The sequence below is a fragment of the Dama dama genome, chromosome 9, assembly GCF_033118175.1.
Source record: "Dama dama isolate Ldn47 chromosome 9, ASM3311817v1, whole genome shotgun sequence".
Classification (NCBI taxonomy): Eukaryota; Metazoa; Chordata; class Mammalia; order Artiodactyla; family Cervidae; genus Dama; species Dama dama.
This window is the reverse complement of record NC_083689.1, coordinates 69,402,067-69,425,266: the sequence shown is the minus strand read 5'-3', so window position 1 is coordinate 69,425,266 and position 23,200 is coordinate 69,402,067. Positions and strand designations below refer to the sequence as shown.

At 37.8% G+C, this 23,200-nt stretch overlaps 1 protein-coding gene across 1 annotated transcript in view; it reads right to left on the bottom strand.

Annotated features, from left to right (window-relative positions):
• SGCD (sarcoglycan delta) overlaps window positions 1-23,200 on the bottom strand; it is a 660,276-nt gene that overhangs the window by 596,064 nt on the left and 41,012 nt on the right. The window contains exon 2 of the mRNA XM_061151820.1: window positions 22,502-22,665. The gene's annotated coding sequence lies outside the window, so the exon portion shown is untranslated. The remainder of the gene's footprint in view (window positions 1-22,501; window positions 22,666-23,200) is intronic.

The window sequence follows — 23,200 nt, the reverse complement described above, 5'->3', positions numbered from 1 at the left end:
CACAGACTACGCACCTAACTGCAACTGCCAGTGGAGAAGTAGCCCAGACGCTCCTGTCCGCCATCAGCAAACGGGGACTGGACAGGGAGGCGCAGGCTGCATAATCGGTGCTTAGGGTAAGCAGCAAGCCTGAATGCCTGAGGACAATCTGAGTGAGCTAAAGTGAGATAGCAACCCAAACTGTGAGATCGGCAGAGAGAAAAAAAAAGAACAAAAACAGAACTTTCCAGTGAAAGGCTCTAAGGTGCAGCCTGTCCTGCTCACAGAACAAAGAATTGAGCAAATACCAAAGGAGAGCTAGCCTGCTGCATGCAGGCCCCTCCGCCTCCCAGAGGCAGAGAGGCAGGCGGGTGACAGCCAGAGCCGGAAAGCAAGGGGCTGCTGCAGACTCAGTCACAGAGACTGGCATCCTCCACCAAACTTTGAACAGGCTCCAAGTTGCTAACCAACCTTCCTGGGATCCTGGACAGTTGACATCTGCCAGGAGGGTTGCAGCCTGAGATCATCTCCTCAGAAGAGACACAGCACACCTGAGACTGCTCTCACAGTGTACCCAGGACACCGAGCGGCCAGGACCAGGGCTGTGATTACGATTCAGGGCCCATCTGGGACAGTGCGCTCACCAAGCACCTGGTCGCTTAAGCTGCTCAGACCTGGGAAGGGCACACAACATGCCCAACCAAGTCGGTGCCCTTGCAGAGCACCCGAGAACCTGAGCGGCTTAGGCCTGGGAAGTGCACAAAACGCAGGGCCCGCTTGGGACAGTGCCCCTGCAGAGCACCCTGGAGCCTGAGCAGTGTAGACCCGGGAAGCACATGCAACTTGAGCTAGGGCAAAGCTAGTGTGATCCATACACTGTGAGCACTCCCCACATGTCAGCAACATTTGTTTGCAGTGTCCCTCCCCACAACACAACTGAACAAGTGAGCCTAAATAAGAGACCAACTTGTGTCAGCGTAGAAATTAGACACTGAAGAGACATGAAGACAGAGGAAGCCAAAATAAATTAAGAAGAGGAAATGGCTCTAGAAGTGATAGGTGCAACAGATTAAAACCCTATCATTAATATTGATTAAGCATTGGAGGGGGTCTACAGACTTTGAGAACAAGAACAAGCAGGAACAAGGAACTATCTGAAATTGAACTGACCCCATACAGCCCACAACAGCTTCAGAGAAATTCCTAGATATATTTTTACTATTATTACTCTTTAATCTTTTTTTAAAATTTAAGTTATTACTCCTTTAATTTTCATTTTTATAACCTAATATTACATTGCAAAAACAGACCCTATTTTTAAAGCAAATTTCATATATATATATTTTTATAATTTTTGTGATTGATTTTGCTCTGTAGTCTTAATATTGTATTTTTTAGAATCTAACATCTACTCTAGATTTTTAATCTTTGCTTTTTGGTATTTGTTATCAATTTTATACCTTTAAGAACCTAATCTTCAGTATCCATTTTCACTTAGGGGTGTGATTACTGGCTTGATTGCTCTCTCCCCTTTTGACTTACCCTTTTTTCCCCCAGGTCACCTCTATCTCCTCCCTCCCGCTTCTTTTCCCTATTTAACTCTGTGAATCTCTCTGGGTGTTCCAGGCTGTGGAGAACACTTAGGAAACTGATTACTGGCTAGACTGGTCTCTCCTCTTTGGACTCCGCCTCTTCTCTTCCTCATGACCTCTATCTCCCTCTTCCCTCTTTTCTTCTCTATCTAACTTTGTGAATATTTCTGGGTGTTCCAGATTGTGGAGAGCACTTAGGGAACTGATTACTGGCTAGACTGCTCTCTCCCCTTTCGACTACCCCTCTTCTCCTCCTGGTTACCTCTATCTCCTTCCTCCCTCATCTCTTCTCAGTGTAACTCTGTGAACCTCTCTGGGTGTCCCTCAATGTGGAGAATTGTTTCACCATTAACCTAGATGCTTTATCATCTGTGCTGTATGGATGGAAAAGTCTTGAGGCTACTGTAAGAATAAGACTGAAAGGCAGAGGCAGGAGGCTTAACTCCAAAACTTGACAATAGCTGAGGACTCCTGATACCAGGAGCTCACCCAAAGCTTCCATTCTTACACTGAAACCAAGCTCCACACAAGAGCCAACAAGTTCCAGAGCAAGACACACCCCGATAATTTTCTAGCAAAGCAGAAACACAGCCATGAGCATTAAAAGACAGGCTTCCCAAAGCCATGCCAAACCCATTAATTCAATTCAGTTCAGTTACTCAGTCATGTCCAACTCTTTGCAACCCCATGAATCACAGCACACCAGGCCTCCCTGTCCATCACCAACTCTCGGAGTTTACTCAAACTCATGTCCACTGAGTCAGTGATGCCATCCAGCCATCTCATCCTCTGTCGTCCCCTGCTCCTCCTGCCCCCAATCCCTCCCAGCATCAGGGTCTTTGCCAATGAGTCAACTCTTCGCATGAGGTGGCCAAAGTATTGGAGTTTCAGCTTGAGCGTCAGTCCTTCCAATGAACACCTAGGACTGATCTCCTTTAGGATGGACTGGTTGGATCTCCTTGCAGTCCAAGGGACTCTCAACAGTCTTCTCCAATACCACAGTTCAAAAGCATCAATTTTTTGGCACTCAGCTTTCTTCACAGTCCAACGCTCACATCCATACACGACCACTGGAAAAACCATAGCCTTGACTAGATGGACCTTTGTTGGCAAAGTAATGTCTCTGCTTTTTAATATGTTATCTAGGTTGGTCAGAACTTTCCTTCCAAGGAGTAGGTTTTTTTAAATTTCGTGACTGCAATCACCATCTGCAGTGATTTTGGAGCCCCCCAAAATAAAGTCTGGCACTGTTTCACCATCTATTTCCCATGAAGTGATGGTACCAGATGCCATGATCTTAGTTTTCTGAATGTTGAACTTTAAGCCAACTTTTTTACTAACCTCTTTCACTTTCATCAAGAGGCTTTTTAGTTCCTCTTCACTTTCTGCCATAAGGGTGGTGTAAACCCATAGACACCCCAGAACTCACTACTGGACACTTTGTTGCACCTCAGAGAGAAGAGATTCATTTCCACCCACCAGAACACAAATATAAGCTCCCCTGACCAGGAAATGTTGACATACCAATAGTCAACCTCACCCACAGGGAGGAGGCTCCACAATAAAGAGGCAACCCAAACGCAAAAAGGGCATCCCAAACACAGCAATCTAAACAAAATGAAAAGGCAGAGAAATATTCAGCAGGTAAAGGAACATGATAAATTCCCACCAAACCAAACCAAAGAGGAGGAGATAGGGAGTCTACCTGAAAAAAAGAATTCAGAATAATGATAGTAAAGATGATCCAAAATCTTGAAAACTAAACAGAGTTATAGATAAATAGACTAGAGACAAGGATTGAGAAGATGCAAAAAATGTTTAAGAAGGACATAGAAGAAATAAAAGAGTCAATCAATAATAAATAATGCAATAACTGAGATCCAAAGCACTCTGGAGGGAACCAACAGTAGAATAACTGAGGCAGAAGATAGGATAAGTCAGGTGGAAGACAGAACAGTAGAAATAAGTGAATGAAGCAGAGAGGGGGAAAAAAAAGAATTTAAAGAAATAAGAACAACCACAGAGACCTCTGGGACAATGTTAAACACCCAAACATTCAAATCATAGGAGTTCCAGAAGAAGAAGACAAAAAGAAAAGGCATGAGAAAATTCTTGAGTACATAACAGTTGAAAACTTCCCTAAAATGGGGAAGGAAATAGCCAACCGAGTCCAGGAAACCCAGAGAGTCCCAACAGGATAAAGCCAAGGCAAAACACCCCAGGACACATATTAATCAAACTAACGAAGATCAAACACAAAGATCAAATATTAAAAGCAGCAAGGGAAAAGCAACAAAACAACACATAAGGGGATCCCCAGAAGGATAACAGCTGATCTTTCAATAGAAACTCCTCAGGCTAGAAGGGAATGGTAGGACATACTTAAAGTGATGAAAGAGAAAATCCTACAGCCCAGATTACTATACCCAGCAAGGATCTCATCCAAATATGGAGGAGAAATCAAAAACTTTATAGACAAGCAAAAGCTGAGAGAATTCAGTACCACCAAACCACCTCTTCAACAAATGCTAAAGGATCTTCTCTAGACAGGAAACACAGAAAAGGTTTATAAACTTAAACCCAAAGGAACAAAGTAAATGGCGACAAGATCCTACTTATCAATAATTACCTTAAATGTAAGTGGGTTGGATGCCCCAACCAAAAGACAAAGACTAGCTGAATGGATACAAAAGCAAGACCCATTAGTTCTTCACTAAATTTTTGGTAGAATTCAGCTGTGAAACCATATGGTCCTGGGCGTTTGTTTGTTGGAAGATTTTTTATTACAGTTTCGATTTCCATGCTTATGATGGGTCTGTTAAGATTGCTTTTGTATCCATTCAGCCAGTCTTTGTCTTTTGGTTGGGGCATCCAACCCACTTACATTTAAGGTAATTATTGATAAGTAGGATCTTGTTGTCTACAAGAGACCCACCTGAAACTAAGGGACACATACAGACTGAAAGTGAAGGGTTGTAAAAAGATATTTCATGCAAATGGAGACCAAAAGAAAGCAGGAGTAGTAATACTCAGATAAAATGGACTTTGGAATAAAGGCCGTGAAAAGAGACAAAGAATGACACTGCATAATGATCAAAGGACAATCCAAGAAGAAGACATAACAATTATAAATATGTATGTGCCCAACATAGCAGCACTTCAATACGTAAGGCAAATGCTAACAAGTATGAAAGGGGAAATTAACAGTAACACAAAATAGTGGGAGAATTTAATACCCCACTCACATCTATGGATAGATCAACCAAACAGAAAATTAGCAAGGAAACACAGGCTTTAAATGATACAATGGACCAGTTAGACCTAACTGATATCTGTAGAACATTTCACCCCAAAACAATGAATTTCACCTTTTTCTCAAATGCACATGGAACATTCTCCAGGATAGATCACATCCTGAGCCATAAATCTAGCTTTGGTAAATTCAAAAAAATTGAAATCATTTCAAGCACCTTTTCTCATCACAATGCAGTAAGATTAGATGCCAACTACAGAAAAAAAAACTATTAAAAATACAAACATATGTAGGGTAAACAACATGCTTCTGAATAACCAAAAATCACAGAAGAAATCAAAAAAGAAATCAAAATATGAATAAAAACAAATGAAAATGAAAAACACAATAACCCAAAATCTATGGGATTCAGTAAAAGCAGTGCTAAGGAGAAGGTTCATAGCAGTACAAGCTTATGTCAAGAAATAAGAGAAAAATCAAATAAATAACCTAACTTTACACCTAAATCAACAAGAAAAAGAAGAAATGAAGAACCCCAGAGTTAGTAGAAGGAAAGAAATCATAAAAATTAGAGCAGAAATAAATGAAAAATAAACAAAAGACACTACAACAAAAATCAACAAAAGTAAAAGCTGGTTCTTTGATAAGATAAATAAAAAACAAACCATTAGCCAGACTCATCATGAAAAAAAGGGAGAAGAATCAAATCAACAAAATTAGAAATGAAAATGGAGAAATCGCAACAGACAATACAGAAATACAAAAGATCATAAGAGACAATCATCAGCAACTATATGCCAATAAAATGGACAACTTGGAAGAAATGGACGAATTCTTAGAAAACTATAACCTTCCAAAACCAAACTAGGAAGAAAAAGAAAATCTTAACAGACCCATCACAAGCACGGAAATAGAAACTGTAATAAAAAATCTTCCAACAAACAAAAGCCCAGGACCAGATGGCTTCACAGCTGAATTCTACCAAAAAATTTAGTGAAGAACTAACATCTATCCTACTCAGACTCTTCCAGAATATTACAGAGGAAGTTAAACTCCCAAACTCATTCGATGAGGCCACTATCACCCTAACACCAAAACCAGACAAAGATGCCACCAATAAAGAAAACTACAGGCCAATATCACTGATGAACATAGACACAAAAATCCTCAACAAAATTCTAGCAAACGTAATCCAAAAACATATTTAAAAGATCATACATCATGACCAAGTGGGCTTTATCCCAGGGATGCAAGGATTCTTCAATATTCGCAAGTCAATCAATGTGATACACCACACTAACAAATTGAAAGATAAAAACCATATGATTATCTCAATAGATGCAGAGAAAGCCTTTGACAACATTCAACACACTGATTTATGATAAAAACTCTCCCAAAAGCAGGCATAGAAGGAACATACCTCAAAATAATAAAAGGCATATATGATAAACCCATAGTAAACATTATTGTCAATGGTGAAAAATTGAAAGCATTTTCCCTAAAGTCAGGAACAAGACAAGGATGCTCACTCTCACCACTACTCTTCAACATAGTTTTGGAAGTTTTAGCCACAGCAATCAGAGCAGAAAAAGAAATAAAAGGAATGCAGATTGGAAAAGAAGTAAAACTCTCACTGTTTGCAGTTGACATGATCCTCTACAAAGAAAATCCCAAAGACACCAACAAAAAATTACTAGAGCTAATCAATGAATATAGTAAAGTTGCAGGATATAAAATTAACACACAGAAATCCCTTGCATTCCTATACACTAATAATGATAAAACAGAAAGAGATATTAAGAAAACAATCCTATTCACCACTGTGACACAAAGAATAAAATACTTAAGAATAAATATACCTAGAGAAACAAAAGACCTTTATATAGAAAACTACAAAACACTGATAAAAGAAATCAAAGAGGACAGAAACAGATGGAAAAATATACCATGTTCACAGATCAGAAGACTCAATACAGTGAAAATGAGTATACTACCCAAAGCAATCTATAGATTCAATGCAATCCCCATCAAGCTACCAATGGTATTTTTCACAGAACTAGAACAATTAATTCCACAATTTGCATGGAAATAGAAGAAACCTTGAATAGTCAAAGCAATCTTGAGAAAGAAGAATGGAACAGCAGGAATTGTCCTGCCTGACTTCAGACTATACTACAAAGCTACAGTTATCAAGACAGTATGGTACTGGCACAAAGACAGAAATATAGATCAATGGAACAAAATAGAAAGTCCAGAGATAAATCCACGTACCTACGGACACCTTATCTTTGACAAAGGAGGCAGAAATATACAATGAAGAAAGGACAATCTCTTTAGTAAGTGGTGCTGGGAAAACTGGTCAATCATCTGTAAAAGAATGAGACTAGAACATTTTTAACATCATACACAAAAATAAATGGATTAAAGATCTAAATGTAAGACCAAAAACTATAAAACTCCTAGAAGAAAACATTGGCAGAACACTCTCTGACATAAATCACAGCAAGATCCTCTATGACCCACCTCCCAGAGTAATGGAAATAAAAGCAAAAATAAACAACTGGGACCTAAAGCAAAAGCTTTTGCATAACAAAGGAAACTATAATCAATGTGAAAAGATGGCCTTCAGAATGGGAGAAATTAATAGCAAATTAACTAATAAAGAATTAATCTCAAAAATATACAAGCAGTTCATGCAGCTCAATACCAGAAAAATAAATGACTCAATCAAAAAATGGGCCAAAGAACTAAACAGATATTTCTCTGAAGAAGACATACAGATGGCTAACAGACACATAAAGATGCCCAATATCTCTCATTATCAGAGAAATGCAAATCAAATCCACAATGAGGGACCATCTCACACTGGTCAGAATGGTTGCTATCAAAAAATCTACCAACAATAAATGCTGGATAGGGTTTGGAGAAAAGGGAACCCTCTTTACACTGTTGGTGGGAATGCAAACTAGTACATCCAGTATGGAGAACAGTGTGGGGATTCCCTAAAAAACTGGAAATAGAACTGCCATACGACCCAGCAATCCCACTGTCTGGCATACACACCACGGAAACCAGAATTGAAAGAGACACATGCACCCCAAAGTTCATTGCAGCACTGTTTACAGTAGCTAGGACATGGAAGCAACCTACATGTCCATCGGCAGATAAATGAATAAGAAAGTTGTGGTACATATACACAATGGAATATTGCTCAGATATTAAAAAGAACACATATGAGGTGGATGAAACTGGAGCCTATTAGACAGAGTGAACTAAGTCAGACAGAAAAAGACCAATACATTATATTAACACATATACATGGAATTTAGAAAGATGCTAATGATAATCCTATATGTGAGACAGCAAAAGAGACACAGATATAAAGAACAGACTTTTGGACCCTGTGGGAGAAGGCGAGGGTGGGATAATTTGAGAGAACAGCACTGAAACATGTATATTACCAAATGTGAAATAGATGACCAGTCCAAGTTCGGTGCATGAAACAGGGCACTCAAAGCTGGTGCACTGGGACAACCCTGAGGGATGGGATGGGTAGAGAGGTGGGAGGGGTGTTCGGGGTGCGAGACACATGTATACCTGTGGCTGATTCATGTCAATGCATGGCAAAAATCACCACAATATTGTAAAGTAATTAGGCTTTAGTTAAAATAAATTGATTTTTAAAAAATAAATAAATTTAAGTAAAAAAATCTAAAACTTTGTCTCATTTCATTAATCTCATGAGAGAAAATCTTAACTTTCCATTTTGTTAAAGATATTCATGAAGTCACCTATATTTCAGCTTTTGACTCTATACCTAACATTGGCTATCAACCTTGCCCTTACTTTCATTGTCAAGGTTTTTAACATTTGGTTAACTTGCTGGTGTGTTTGCTTTAAAGGCAGATCCTAAAGTTCAAAAAGAGATTATTCAGTTCAGTTCAGTTCAGTCGTTCAGTCATGTCCAACTCTTTGCGACCCCATGAATCACAGCACGCCAAGCCTCCCTGTCCATCACCAACTCCCGGAGTTTACTCAAACTCATGCCCATCGAGTCAGTGATGCCATCCAGCCATCTCATCCTCTGTTGTCCCCTTCTCCTCCTGCCCCCAATCCCTCCCAGCATCAGGGTCTTTTCCAATGAGTCAACTCTTCCTATGAGGTGGCCAAAGTATTGGAGTTTCAGTATCAGTCCTTCCAATGAACACCCAGGGCTGATCTCCTTTAGGATGGACTGGTTGGGTCTCCTTGCAGTCCAAGGGACTCTTAAGAGTCTTCTCCAACACCATATATAAATTGTTCATTGGATAGCCAGGTAGTATACTAAATGGCATTTATTTCTCTTCAGATTTAACGCCATAAGTCTTAAACCACAAAAGTCAAAGATATTCTTTTGTTGTTGTTGCTCTTGTTATGCTTTTGATTTGGACTGTGATATCCTAATACACTTTGTTGTTTTTGCTGAGTTTGTGGTTTGAATTGTCTCTCTTCTTTTCTTTGAAGACAACAGACATGGTTTCTTCACATCCCATCCCTCAGCCTATTGGCAAATATTTTCTTCTTGAAGATATTGTCCTAGAATTCCTGGACTTCTTTAATTTTGACCGAAAACTTTCTAAACCTTCACAATTGTCATGTGTGACTTTTTGGTAAGACACTTCATTGGCCTCTCCATTTCTTGGAACCTTTACTAATTATTTCTATAATTTCATTCTTAATTTTCAGGAATATACTCAGAAAGGGTGCATGAAAGATTCCAGTATCTTGATGATTTAAAATATTGTGTTCACTTACAGTTTGGCTTAGAACTGAATTCTAGGCTAAAAATAGTTTTTCCTGAGAAAACACAAGAAACTGCTCAATTAACTTAATGATTCTAACATTGCTGATAAAAAATTTGATATCAGTTCAAAAAATTGTAAGAGGTTTTCTTTTCTCATTGTTCTAGAAGCTTTTAAGATCACTTTATTCTTAGAATTTTGAACTTGAAGCTGACACATCAGGAACATTTATTTACTTCCCATTTTGTCACTTGGCTTGTGAAATATAAATTCAATCAATTGCCTCTCTACAGTATGACTTTTACATTTCTTTAATAATCAAATACTCCCAGGTTTTCAAATTTCTCTCTCATCTATGGAGATCTTTTTAATGAGATGAAGGATTGTTACACTATTTTATATTTGACTTCTTATTAGTATTAGATTTCTTTTTTCCATGTCCTACAAGATCTATACTTTATTTTCAAACTTTGATTAATGAAAAATACTGGATTTAAAAGAGATATTTCTTATTGTTCCTTTTTTATCCTGTTCTGTACTTGTCTTACAGGTGGATTATCTTTTTAAACTCTTATCAAGGATACTGATGAGAGAGTTTTAAATATACTCTTCTTCATATTATCTAGCTTGGTAGTGATTTCATATCATTATTAATATTCGTCTTTTTTTCATAACTATGTTTTTTTCTCCTGTTCAACTGGTTCTCTTTAATAAATTAGATGGTCATTTTTTATTTAAAAATGGAGGAGTGAAAGTTTCACTTATGGTTAGAGTGTAGAAGAATATAAACAAATGTCACTCCTACTACAACTATAACGACTAGCCAGATAATCACAACGCACAGATTTCTTTAAAGACACAGAAGACACATTGAAAGGAACACAACAGAATCTCACTCCAGAGGAAAATTTCATTCTCGAGGGCAGCTGCTGACATTGGAGGTAGAGTGGGCAGAGCAAAAAGCCTGCTAAAGAAGGATAACATTTGCTTAGAGTATGGGAAACTAGTCAAACTTCTGATGAACCTATAATCTACCGTGTTGAATTTGAAACTAGAAAAGACCAAAATGCAAAACTTAATTCCACAATCCTAAATGGGAAAGCAAGAGCTATAAAATTTCTGGAAGAAAACCTAGGAAAATATCTTTGTGATTTTGATTCAGGAAAAGACACAAAAAGCACAGATCATCAACTGAAGCTGTGAATTAATAAATGAAGAATCCTTGCCCTCCAGAACACACAATCAAGAAAATGAAAAGTCAAGTAACAGACTGGAAGAACCTATTTGCAATATGTAAAAGACACAGAACTTACATCCAGAATATTTAAAGAGGTAGGTCCTATGACTCAATTATTAAAAAGACAACACAAAAAATATTGGGTAAAAAAAAAACCAAAAACTGAACAAACTCTTTACAAAAGATCTACACATGACCAGTAAGCAAAATTTAACGTGCTTATCATTAATAGCTAACAGGGAAGTGCAAATTAAACCAAGAAGAGATACGATTTCACATAACTAGAATGGATAAAATTAACAAGGTTAGTAATATAATGTTAACAGACAGATGGAACGATTGAATCTCTCATCAATCCCTTGGGAGAGTATCAAGTGGGCTTGAACTCCATTTAAGAACAATTTGGTAGTTCCCTATAAAAGTAATTGTACACCTACCATATGACTCACTGATATTTACCCTGAAAGAAATTAAAATTTATTTTCACAAAAAGATTTGTTCACAAATGCTTACAACAGCACAGTTTTTAATATTTCCAAACTGAAAACAGTCCAGATATTCATCAAAAGGAGAATGAACAAAAACTTATGATAAATTCACACACTGATACATTAGGACAATAATGAACAATCTATTAATATACACAAGAAGATGGATATATCTCAAAACTATCATTATGCATGAAGCAGTCAGAGACAATAGAATATATCCTGCAGGACCATTTATAAGAAATATTAAAAGAGGAAGGGCATTACTTAAAATTAGGGTCACAAGGCTTTCTATATCACTATAGGAAGGGTTCCAAACTTTTAATCCGAGATGGAGTTAAGTGAATCCAAATACTGAAACATCCTCAAATTGTATCTAGACCATGTATATGTACTTGTGGAAATTCTTTTCTGGGAAGAAATTCTGTGCTTTCATTATAGAAACTGATAGAAGAAAGATGTCAGAAAATTAGTGACCACAACAAATAGATTATATTTGTTTCTGGGGAATGGAGCTTTTACCAGCTGTATTATGGTTTTAAATCAATTTTCCATCAGAATTATCTGTATAATTTGTTAGACCAAAAATAATTACATTAAAATATTGCTCAGAGATAAGATACCACCTGTCAGACACACAATCTAGATATCTTTACCACTAAACCTAGCCTTCAGGACTCTAGTTTGAAAATTATCTGTTAAAAGTAGTTTTTTAAAACCTGGAAAATTTCCAAGCTTTAACATTAACATTATTTTCAAACTATAGAAACAGCTCTTCAGTCATTTTATATTTGGTAAAATGGTGCAGAAGTGCTTCTTGACTTCTTAAGTCTTAATGGATCAAGTCTGGTGGCTTATTAAACTTTCCCAGAATTCTAATATAAGATCCATAATTTCTTAAGGAAGGACTGAAGCATCAGAAATAAGGAAGGTAAGGAGTATGCATTTGTTCTAAAAGCAATCAGGTCCTGACCTTGGAAAGAGTAACTGGAAGCTCTGGAAAAAAATCTTCCAGTCCAGAAATGGCAAGTGAGTTTTATCCTCCATGCTAATGTCAATTAATGTCAATATTCAATTATTTTCAAATAACATAGAAAAGTCCAATGGAAAATTGATTTAAAATCATAACAGAGCTGGTAACAACAGACTTTATTTTTGGGTTTCAAAATCACTGCAGATGGTGACTGCAGCCATGAAATTAAAAGACACTCCTGGGAAGGAAGGTTATGACCAACCTAGACAGCATATTAAAAAGCAGAGACATTACTTTGCCAACAAAGGTCTATCTAGTCAAAGCTATGGTTTTTCCAGTAGTCATGTATGGATGTGAGAGTTGGGACTATAAAGAAAGCTGAGCACCAAAGAATTGATGCTTTTGAACTGTGGTTTTAGAGAAGACTGTTGAGAGTCCCTTGGACTGCAAGGAGATCCAACCAGTCCGTCCTAAGGGAGATTAGTCCTGGGTGTTTATTGGAAGGACTGATGCGAACGCTGAAACTCTAATACTTTGGCTACCTGATGTGAAGAATTGACTCATTGGAAAAAGACCTTGATGCTGGGAAGGATTGAGGGCAGGAGGAGAAGGGGATGACAGAGGATGAGATGGTTGGATGGCATCACCGACTCGATGAACATGAGTTTGGGTAAACTCCGGGAGTTAGTGATGGACAGGGAGGCCTGGCGTGCTGCAGTCTATGGGGTTGCAAAGAGTTGGACATGACTGAGTGACTGAACTGAACTGCAGAGCTCCCGTTTCCAGATAAAGAAATATAATCCATTATTACAGTCATTAATTTTCTGACATCTTTTTTTCAATCACATGCCATCTCTGGAGTGATGTGTTGGGAAGATTCTCAGATTCCTAAACTGGGATTAACTAGTGATGTCTGCCAAGGGCACAGGAAAGGTGGGAGGTAGCATATGTGGTAGATGAGTGCTAACCTTGCCTAGTCAGGGTCATGAGGACTTAAAAGAGGCTGCAAAGTACAGTGATATATAGGAGAAAAAAAGATAAGAAGAATAGGCACTGTAGCCAGGAGGAAAATAAGGGTATATCTCTAAAATAATTATATAAACATCAGGACAAGCAAATAAAATTCAGAATAAAAAAATGACCACCAAAAATAAAAGAACTTTAAAATCCAAAATGAACTAATAATCCAGGGAAAAAACAAACTATTTCTAAATTAAATCCATTCTGCAATACATTTAAGCACAGTTTTGCCATTCCAGTGTCTGTTGAGGACCTAGTGTGTTCCAGTAAGAACTGAGGAATAGAAGATATACTCAAGAAGAAAAAAAAAAATGCCTTTTTTTCTTTTTTTGGTGACACCACAGCACGTGTGGGATCTTAAGTTTCTGACTTAGTTCCTCAGTTCCTTTCAGCGCACCCTGCATTGAAATCAGTCATAACCACTGGATGAACAGGGAAGTCCCCAAGAAACTCTGTCCTGAACATCTTGCTTTCCACTGATGGAGACTGACTTACAAACCCAGTCAGTTTAATAATATATATATATAAAAGCATGTATATGTTAATTAATATATATTAATAATATAATTATAATGTAATTCATAAAATGATAATAATATAATAGTAATAATGCAAATCAATATATATAATATACATATTACAATAACCTTTCTTCACAGTAAGAGTTACAATAAGGTTTGAAAAAAAATGCAGTGAGGTCAAAAGAGAAGAAATGACATTGGCTCAAGAGAGTCTCAGAAGCTTTCAATGAGTTGGATCTTAAAAGATGAAGGAGTTTCCATAAATGTGCAGGGGTGCAGTGGGTAGGGGAGAAGGCAATGGCACCCCACTCCAGTACTCTTGCCTGGAAAATCCCATGGACGGAGGAGCCTGGTGGGCTGCAGTCCATGGGTTTGCAAGAGTCAGATACGACTGAGCGACTTCACTTTCACTTTTCAGTTTCATGCATTGGAGAAGGAAATGGCAACCCACTCCATTCTTCTTGCCTGGAGAATCCCAGGGACAGCAGAGCCTGGTGGGCTGCCGTCTATAGGGTCACATAGAGTTGGACATGACTGAAGTGACTTAGCAGCAGCAGCAGCAGTGGGTAGGAAATGGCAAAATCACCAGCAGGAGCAAATTAGTGGTAACTTAAGAAAACATGGCATATTTTTTTGGAAAAATGGAGAGGGTCACCACAGCCTGTGGAGAGGCTGAGGTTGGGGAGAGGGGAGGGAAATTGGCAAAGAGACAATGTATAAAAGCTGGATCAAATAGGAGGGCGATGGATTGGGAAAGTCTGGACAGTTTTTGAGGGTGGTACAGTTTTCAAATTCCATGTGATCCTCACAATAAATATCATGGAAAAACTTGAGAAAACTTTTTGGCCAACCACTACATAGGATGGGCACGTACCAACTCTGCAATCCAGACTAAATCTGAGGAAGTTGCTAGTGTGAACATTGGAAAGTGTCATGAAAATGAAATGGCAGAGTAGGGCAGTGTGGGGACAGGTTTAGCAGCAAAGAGGAAGCAATGAGCAAGTTGAAGAGAAAACCTTTCTGAGATCACTTGTTGATAAGAATTTGCAGAGGATAGACATTTAAATAATGTTAGATTTGCATCATGAAAACAACATACATCAAATTGCAGGAAAAGTTCAAATAGCCATTTTGCCATCACTGGTGGTGGTGGTAATGAGTTGAGGAGAAGGGTATTTTAATCTGGCTAATAAGACCTACATCTGTACAAGACTGGAACACAGTAACAACTCAAATTCTGTAGTTTCAAAGGCCTTGGATAAAATTCACCTCAAGTAAACAGACTGCAAAATGTCATACTCAAGGGGAGAAACACAAATCTTGTTTTCAGTAACTGTCAAAAGGAGTCTATTCCTAAAATGGTAGTTGTTTGAGTTAGAAAATAAAAGAACAAAAAGGGATGCTGCCACCTTCAGAAGCATTAAAATCCTCAAAGAACATTAAAGCAGGTATCCTTCAGTGCAGGGTAAAAAGTTTCGTGAATAGAGTTGGGCTCATTACAGGCATTTTAAGAGCCCAACCCAAAGAAAGTTTCTTATCCTACCAGTGTGGTTTTAAGAAAATTACTTGGCTTCTCTGCTCCTCCGTTTCCTCATCTGTAAAGTGAGATAGTCCTCTAAAGAGCCAGTATTGGAGGTAGAAATAAAAAAGAGATGTCTCGAATATATAGAGGGAAAAATTAGATAATATCCCAAATAAGGCTTTCTGAATAGTATTCTGAAATCTCATGGTATAAAGTGCTAAAAGTCAACAAGGAGACCTATACAGAATTTTTATAATTTCTTTAGCTCAATCTCTTTGAATCTTCATGTTTCAATTGATCCTTACAGGTAATTGTCAAACATGTTCAGAAAATGTTGCTATGTCAACATTAATTATCAGCTTATTTGAAATTAAATACAGCACTATTTGCTGAAATCTAAGCTTACTTGACCCAAACTGCCATTTTGCATACAAGGAAATTGAAATCCAAGAGAGGACAGGTATCATGCAGATAAGTAGCGAACTTGGCACAGCCCCTAGCTCACAACAGATGCTCACCATACATTGGCTGAATAGAGAAATAAACCAAGCCATCTGCGAGACGTGATACACTGGATTCCCCAGCAAGAGTCTTCTCTTCTCACAAAGCAGTTCTGCTGATGCTTTCATGTTTGACACTCAGATATTTATTATCTGAGATGAAATTTCAATGCATGATGAATTTCAGGGTAAATTCAGTGAAGGCTGTGGAAAACCATAAGAAAAGAGCCATCCTAAGACTTGATAAGTCAGCCACTGTTCTGCTGATATGCTAGGAGGCCCAGAAAATACAAAAAACATCATTTCCATATCCAAAGGAAATGGATGAATACAAAAGTGATCTACGACAAATACTAACACTTGTATAAAACCAGTCTAAGAAAGAGTTTCTTGATGAGATAGATTCCAGAGGAGGAAATACACACACCGTACACATATTCCCACATAGCCTGACAGTACTGGGAAGGTTCTTATCTTCACTACCCAACTTATCACACTTAGTGGTGACAGTCAGAAACAGGGACAAACACTACCCTCAAAAGCAGCTTTCCATTTCCCTTTGATAACATTTTTGGATGTGTTTATCTATTTTTCTAGGGGCTTCCCAGGTGGCACAGTGGTAAAGAACCAGCCTGACAATGCAGGAGACACGGGTTTAATCCCTGGGTTGGAAAGGTCCCCTAGAGAAAAAAATGGCAACCCACTCCAGTATTCTTGCCTGGAGAATTCCATGGACAGAGGAGCCTAGTGGACTACAGTCCATGGGGTTGCAAAAAGTTGGACACAACTTAGCAACTAAACAGCAACAGAGAATTTTCTACCTTACACAGCAGGTTGATGATAGACTAATTTGTACTTTACAGGAAAAGCACTGTTAGTGTGCACATATTTGCAACATCTCTGATCTTAAATTTTTACTATGGAAACTGAGACTTTCAAAAGCACAACTAAAATAGAGACATGTACCCAAGTCTCATGAAAAATGTTATGACAGTATCACAAATTGGAGAGGTGCATAAAGGAATTCAGCTCCTTACCATTCCTCAGATGATTAACCTTGCTGATACCCATTAAACATGCTAAATAGTTTCAGGATGGCTTTCAATCACTCTGAACAGAGGAAATGTAACATCTACATTAAATGACAATTTTTTCTCTCAACACGATTTCCTACGTATTAATTAAATTATTATTTTTTTGGCAATAGGGTCAACTTCTTTGACAGTTTCCAAAATCCTTATAATGAAACTGATACAGTTTTTAAAAAATGACAGTATTTTGCTTTCATCTACAGTTAAGTGGATGTATAGATATAGGTAATGACTCAGAGGCCACATAAATGTTACTCTTTTAGCTCAGGATTGTCATCCCTCATATAATCTCTACAACCAAAAATGGCAGTTTAACATTTACCCAGGGGTTGTAAGGAACCAGCAAGCACTTCACAAGTATAATTTCACTTGATCTTCACTCTGTATCACGTGGGCATGAGAATCAACCCCATCCCACAAATAAAGAAACCAAGGCTGGCAGCAGTTCAGTTAATTACAACAAAGTGGAAGAGCCTACCCTTGATCCCAGGCAGTTTCCTTTTAGTGCTTTTAATTAAATGGGATCACCTCTGCCAAGTATCATACAGTGTTTCCTAAATTGTATGCTTTACAGTTTCTGATACTACTATTTATATTATATTCTATAATCAAGAGGGGTCACACTGAGAAAACAGACCTGTGATTATAATAGCAACCCGAGTTATCCCAAGGATTAAATGAGTGTGTATACACACACACATAAAGAAAAGAACTCAAACAACAAGGTCCTACTGTATAGCACAGGGAATTATATCCAATATTCTGTGACAAACCACAATGGAAAGGAATATGACAAAGAATGCATATAGACATATGTATATATTAATATCTGTGTGTGTATAACTGAATCAGTTTTACACTAGAAATTAACACATTGTAAATCAACTGTACTTAAAATAAATTCTGTAAAAAAGAATAGTACCTTTGACAAAGCACTCAATAAGGGGCAGCTTAAAAGTTCTTTCATGCATTTTTATAAACATAATTCACATAGAGTGAACTGTTTTGTGCCATTTCATCAGTTTTGACGAATAAAGGCACACATCATTTTCATGACCCCAATAATTTTCCTCACATACCTTTCCCAGGTAATCTCTTATTAGAAGCAAGTACTGATCTGATTTCTATCAACATCCATAAGTTCTGACAATTACTTATGTCATATAAATTATAAACTAAGTATTTTTGTGACAATAGGATACTTTTACTCATACTGTTTTTGAGGCTCACCTGTTTTAGTACGTTTATCTATCAACATTTCTTATTGTGATATTGCATTTTGTGAATTTATCAGAGTTCATCCATTTTCCTATTGATGGTGATCTGAGATGTTTTCAGAGCTGGATTACTATAAATAAAATTACTATGAGCATGTGTGGACAAATGTTTTCAATCCTCTTGGATAAATACCCAGGACAGGAACTGCTGAAGCTTGGGTATTGTATCACTTTATAAGAAACTGATAGATCATCTTTCAAAGTTGTTGGAGCATTTTACACTTCTGCTAATGCTCTATCAGAGTTCTGATTGCTCTGTATCCCCTTTATGTTTGGTACTTTCAGTCCTTTTAATTTTAGCCATTCTAATAGGTGTGGTGGCATCTCACTGCATTTTTAATTTGCATTTCCCTGATCACAATTTATGGTAAACACCATCACTTGTGTTTATGGTCATCCCATATGGTGTTTCATAAAGTACTCTTCATGTATATGTTAGACATATATGTTGTCAGTATTGTCTCCCAGTCTGTGGTCATGTCTTTATTTTCTTAATGAGTAGGTATTTTCAACTTTGATGAAGTTCAATGTCTTTCTCCTCTTATGGTTGATATTCTGTGTGTCATTTATAAGACATCTTTGCCTCCTGACGTTACAAAGTTAGAGATTCTAACATTTTTATTATCTGTGCTGTTGCAGCTTTCCTTTCACCCTGCAATCTAACCCAAACTGATTTTTGATATAGAGTGAGGTAGGAGTTTGGAGTTTTCATTTTTCATATAAATATCCAGTTCCTCGAGGACTGTTGAAAGCAGTGCTCCTGTCCTCACAGAATTGTTTCAGTGCCCTTATGGAAAGCCAGTTGCCTGCAGATTTGTGCATCTATTTCAGAACTCTGCCCCTTCCCACTGACCCACTCACTCATAACTGCAGCTACTCTAATATTTTCATTATTTTATATATAGTTTCACTTTTCTATATTTCAAATGCAGTGATTAACCTCAGGAACAGTATTTTGGTATTTGAAAAGATTTTCCCCCTTTCAATGCCCCGCCCCCCGCCCCCCCCCCCCCCACATACATACAGTTATTGTTTAGAAGACAACTGCTGTTGTTCAGTCACTAAGGCATGACTCTTTTGCAACCCCATGCTCTATCACCCACTATGGCTCCTCTGTCCATGGGATTTCCCAGGCAAGAATACTGGAGTGGGTTGCCATTTCCTCCTTCAGGAGATCTTCCCAACCCAGGGATTGAACCCATATTCACAAATACAGGTGTGTGTGTGGTTATAAAAACACATAAACACCCACACTTAGATATATTAATCATTAATATTTTTAGAGTTTCCTACTTTTGGAACATGAGTTATTTTTAAAAACTTCCTAACTTCTCAGAGAGCAGGAAATAGGCCTAGCTGTGGTTTTCAAATTTTAGCAAAGTGTCTGAATTATCTGGAGAGCCTGTTTGAAAACAGATCCCAGAACCTCACAATCCAAGAGTTTCTGATTTAATAAGTGGGGTGAAGGGCCTGAGAATCAGCATGTCTAACAAGCTTAGGTGATGTTGAAGCTGCTGGTTTATAGACTGAACTTTTGAACAGCACTGGCTTAGAAACATTCAATAGTTTTCCTAACATTCAGGCAAAGTCTGATTTGCCTTTTTTTAAAGTCTGAGTCCATAGTCACTAATTTATACTGTCTCCACTTGAAAAGACAGCTGAAAAATCTTTTCACTGGAGCATGGGAGCCAGGTAGCATCATGGTAGACTGATGACCCAGCACTGCCTCACTTTCTCCTTCCTTCCTGGAACCTGGGTGGTGGTCTGTGAACCAGAGCATGTACATACAAGTACCAGATGAATCTAGTCCTGTGATGAACACCCATATGGCAAAGCAGACTTTTTTCTCCCTGATACTCTGTCAACAATCAGAGAGTTTTATTTTCCCCTTAAGGGTTGATTGGCCTCTAAACCAGGCCAAATTTTATGACTAAGTCCTTTAAAACTTTCTCCAGTGAATTTATATTTTAAGTACTCGGCATCTAGGTAAATATTCCTGACAGAACACATGCATTCTGAATTAAAGATCAACGCTTTTAGAGCAAAGTACTGTCACCAAAATCCCAGCCCAAACCCCTAGGTTTCTGTAGGTTTTCAGGACAAGCTTTTGCAGCTTTCCTTTCCGACAGATCTAGGATGTGTGGGCTGAGAAATGCACCACAATGATACATCTATTATGTAGGATGTTTATACTGGTGCAAGCACTCATAAAAGGTATATTATAGGGTTTTTTTTTTTTTCTGATTGTTAACTTTAATTTAGCCTTTGAAATCTTGTTAATGGAAAATGAATCCATAAATAGTAATTATACTTAATCTGCTTTAAAGATGCCCTTTAAATTGAGGAAAGAAAAACAATCTATCTCCCTTTATTTAAAAAAAAAAAAAAAAACTTGAATAAAGGGAAGAGAAGGGTTTGTTTGAAATACCACCCTCACATTTTCATCAGTCTGTTAGCACACTTTCAAAGGTACTATAAGGAACATAAACATGAGAGCTTAAAGCACGGGCACTGGAGGTTTTTACAAAAACCAGACAGAAAGTGTATGTGCTTCATCCTAATAGGAAGGTCTATTCATGATCAACTGAAAGTGTGCACCACACTTATACCAGCAGTGACAAATTCAAAGAATCAATAAAAGCAAGCTTGTGGCTACAAATAATTTTTCATCAGCTCTGGGCCTCCATCTTGCACAAATGATGAAGCCTATGGTGCCACAAGTAGGAAGCCAGGCCAACAGCTCAGCTACCTTGCTCTCCCAGTTTCCAGAAGCCTTTGTGTTATAAGCACTTTTTTCCTTTGAGGCATATTAAATTGACAGCAAATGAGTTGACAGTTGAATTGTCTGAGATATTCTCCAGTTTCTCTTGGACATGCCCTGTGCTCCTAGGCTGATACAGACCCACTGCACTACACAATAGGTGAGCACAGACTTAAATTCTAGTAAGTCTAGGAAAGGGTCTGGACCCTGACCCCTTCTGGCTTTGCAACCTTAAAAAATCTTTTTAGCTATCTCTTCTCTGGCTTCCCAGAACAGACATCTTTATTCCAGATGGTTGTTATCAGTTGTATCTGTGACTTTTCAAGCTTTACAGTTCAATGCCTGACTCACAATAAGCATGACATGAGTGGTGGTTTTGGAGGGCTCTCTTTCTCCTCCCTCCATCTGTCCCTCTTTCCCCACCACCCTCCATATATATAGATCATATATCCATATCATATATATATATGCTCTATATACATATCATCCATATATTTAGATCATACATACATATCATATATATGATCATATATGTGTGATTTATATATATATCCCTATACATATACAGAACAAGTATACAACACTCAACAAATTGTATGTGTGTATATATATAGAAACAGAGAAGGCAATGGCACCCCACTCCAGTACTCTTGCCTGGAAAATCCCATGAACGGAGGAGCCTCGTAGGCTGCAGTCCATGGGGTTGCAAAGAATTGGACACGACTGAGAGACTTCACTTTCCCTTTTCACTTTCATGTATTGGAGAAGGAAGTGGCAACCCACTCCAGTGTTCTTGCCTGGAGAATCCCAGGGACGGCGGAGCCTGGTGGGCTGCCATCTATGGGGTCGCACAGAGTCGGACATGACTGAAGCGACTTAGCAGCATATATATATATATATAGAAATACATATATAACACATACACATGTAAGTATGTGTATGTACATATATACAATACACACACACAAAGAATGATTATCATTTTAACTAGCAAAGAAGATGGGATCACCTGACTCAACTTAAACTTAGAAGATTCAAACCCTGGCCTAAGTATGCATCTAAAAGATATATAAAGACAATTATCTTCAAACACTTAAGATATAATACAACATTTTGCCAAAAGTTTCCTGTGGACATAGAACATGTAAATACACAGTTTATCACATGCACCACTTCTTTACATGTCTCTCATCACATAAGGAACAATCTCAATTTCTTTTTGCTATCAAAGATGTCTGCACAAATTTGTCTTCCTGCTTAGACTGCCTCCCCTCTGACCACCTCTGTTACTGAGACAGGGTAGCCCTCCATTTCTTCCATTATAATTTTATCCATCCCATCACATCCCACAAGCTGGTAACAAAAGACCAAATCATTGCTTAAAAGGAGAGAGGGAGAAAGGCAAGAGAAAAAGAAAAGAGCAGATGAGGAGAGAAGGCTGTGAAAATGGTTAACTATCTTTAAATGTATTTGCCTTCAAAACAGATTAAATTCACAAGTCCATACCTTAGCAGTCCTAATCTTCTCAAATCTTGAATGCAACGTTCAGGGCAACATTGGGGTTGAAATAATCTGCTCAGGCCACCACCAGAGGGATGGTTTTTGTAACCTCCACGCAGGTTCCAGGATAGCCTTTTCCAAATCCTTGAGGATGGAGGTTTCTTCCAGGTCTACAAGATCACAAGTGAAAGAAGATATTCAAAACAATACCAACAACAAAAATACAACAATGATATTAGATTCCAGATCATTTGGTGTAAAGAAATTAAACAAAAGTCATTGTATTCTGACTGATGTAACACGCATAGTTACTTGAATGGATTCAGTCCTGATCATAAAGAATCATACCAAATCAGAAAAAGTCATAGTATATCAAGGTTAGACATTTTCTAAAGACATGACTAGCCAAAATTGCTCACTCAACACATAGGGAAACTAAAGGTCAGAGAGGAAATGTGATTTTCTCATGGTGACTCATTATCTGTGGTATATTTTCAACCAATGAGCAAGCATATCCTAGTAAATTCAAGCAAAGTAATTAACACTATGGTCAATGCTAACATGAGACAAAGGGACAATACATCACCTCTTTATCTTAAAATACTTGGCTTCTAAGACACCAAACTTGCTTGTTATCAAGAGGGCCACAGTCTGTTGGTTTTATCTGTTAGATCTATTCAAACTCCCTATCCCCAACATAAGAGC